This window comes from Saprolegnia diclina, assembly GCF_000281045.1.
Source record: "Saprolegnia diclina VS20 unplaced genomic scaffold supercont1.59, whole genome shotgun sequence".
Classification (NCBI taxonomy): Eukaryota; Oomycota; class Saprolegniomycetes; order Saprolegniales; family Saprolegniaceae; genus Saprolegnia; species Saprolegnia diclina.
The window spans coordinates 168,722-171,289 of record NW_008246126.1 but is presented as its reverse complement, the minus strand read 5'-3'; positions in this window follow the sequence as shown (position 1 = coordinate 171,289).

Sequence of the window (2,568 nt, the reverse complement as noted above, 5' to 3'; positions counted from 1 at the left end):
CTCCACTTAGCATACTAGTCAACAACGACCTGGTCGCAGATAGCTACTTGTAGCATAGTTCAGCCCTCACGCTCTTTCCCTTTTCACAGTTGGTAGACATGGACATACGGCGACGCAGGTTCTCGGCTCGAGACACCCATGCCTGATGAACGCTTGCTCTTGACCCACTGTCGTCACTGATACCGACGTGTCGATGACGCATCCAACACCCACGCCTGTCGGCGCCTCCAACATCTACCACCGTGGCAACAAAATTTGTGGCAACGAGAGGCAACCGGCAGCGAGTGGCACAAGGCACGAAATGCGTACCACTCTCGTTGCAGTCCGAGGCGCGTCCACAACTGCACATGGATACTCTGTGATTGCCAGTGACGACGCTGTGTGCAGAGGCACTCGATCGTCCTGCACAAGTGCCAATATTATGGTAACGTTCGGTGTACATTTATTGTGGTATTCTTCGGTGTATATTGTATGGGAAATAAAATGCCGATGGATGAATTGGATGCGAGCGTCAGCACAGGCCAAATGTGCTCTTCAGCTCACTTGCTTTGACGAAAGTAACTATCGACGCACTGGCATCACCGTCCGTTGTGGTTGAAAAACTAACCGAGCTGACTAACCTCCTGAGACCAGGTACATTGTCATCCATGCATGACTCGTGGCCTGGAATCTGCAACGATGCACTCAAAGAGTGCCGCGGGTTGAGTTTTTCGATGGGTACTTTTGAAATGAGTTACTAACATGCAATTATATTTTTGAATTTGATAAAATGAAGATGGTGGACTTCCTAATGCGCTCGTGAGGTTTGGTACGGCAAGCTGAGGGGCTTGGTCGGGGCTCAGGATTGATTCATGGGTACTGTGCTGCTTGCACCAAGTAGCGACGTGCTCGGGTTCCCATCGGATCATCGTCACATCAAGGGTTCGGTGCCGACTTTTGCAACGACAACTCACGGTGGACTTGCGTTACGTCTGTCGCGGACGTCTATCTTGGCACTGAGATCTGTGCAGGACACGCGCGCTGAATAGCAGGATAGCGTGCGACAACAAGACGTCGACTGTGTTTTTATCGAATTGTTGTCATGGAACGATTCACGCGTTGCGTCGCGTCAGAGCAGTTGGATGACACGCCAAAGTATCCCTATTTTTAAAGGGCCGGTTCGTGCGGTTGTACGCCGTTGCAAACATCTGTTTTAAGGCGGCGCACGATGTTGTACACTGTATGCATACCGTATCTGTCGCGGGTTGGTACTGTCGTTGCTCATTATTTCCGCGAATCAATGATTAACTATATCTAGGCATTGCATCCATTAGCGCGACATCCCGGAACGACGTCATTGGGCATGTATTTTGCTGTCGGAGATGCACTACTGACGCGAAGTGATGTCGGCCTGCGCTGTCAAACCGTAGAACGCATTGCATGGCAAGCATTAGCTACCATGATTAAAAAGTTGGCTACGTGCAGCTCGTATGTTAGGCCCTTCAACAATCGTGGTAACGCTCATAAAGCCGATGCTGAATTTGGGTGCGTTTGCATTTGCCAGAAAGACACGCACCCACGCCCGCGGTCATGCCAGACAAGACGTGGTGGATGGAGCTGCTGGGCTGGCTCGCCGTTCAACCACTCGGTATGTACCTGTCGCGAGTCCGCCTCTACTTCGTACCGCACTAATGGCGCGTTATCAAAGTGGTAAAATGGCAGCGGTGTAGTCTCAAGACGTAAAGCAGGTCTGTCGTGACCGGTCCTTGAGTCAGAGACGACCTCCATAAACATGACGTGCATCAGCTATGCTCCTAAGTTCCTCTCTCTCGGCGACTACCGTACAGATTGATAATTTCGAGCTCGTCTTGTTTCTGAGTTTGCCCACCTGTGGATGACGCCATTGTTTGTGCAGATCGCGGGGCGTCACGAGCAGTGTCGTCCACATTGCATGATCGGATACCAAACTCGACCCTGGACGTGGTCGACGTAGTCAGTACGGCTATCTCTCGCTGACCGCAAACGAGAGCAGTGCGAGGAGTGCCTGTAGCACGACGGCCATGGCTAGCTACCGTACCGTACGTCTATATCCGAAAGATAGCGCCTCCGACAGGCGTCGAACCGAACGATAGCAACGACCACGATGTTGCATCAACAGCTGCGGTAGCGTCTTTCCCAATACCCTTCCAAATCGCCCATGCCCGCTTCAACCCTTCGTAGCGTCAAAGACCTGGGTTGAACGATACCCTCGGCAACGGTTTCAGCATATGGCGCGACTGCAAGTATCCTTTCAGCCCGTCCCACCATCTGTTTCTCTGAGCTTCAAAGTCCCGAGACCAAACGCTCGGCTGCGACCAAGTCTCATCATTCGATTGTCTGCGTCACCCACAAGCCCAACGCCAACAATGCTGCCATCGACACCTGCCGTTGTCTCGACGCCAACCAACGACCCGACGGTCGCCTTTGCCTCGATCAACGACGTCGACGACGATAGCCAAGTGCCCCGCAAGTCGTCGCGCCTCCGCCTCATCATCGGCGCCATCGTCTTTTGCGGCGTCGTCTGCGCGTCCGTCGGCGCCTACTACATCT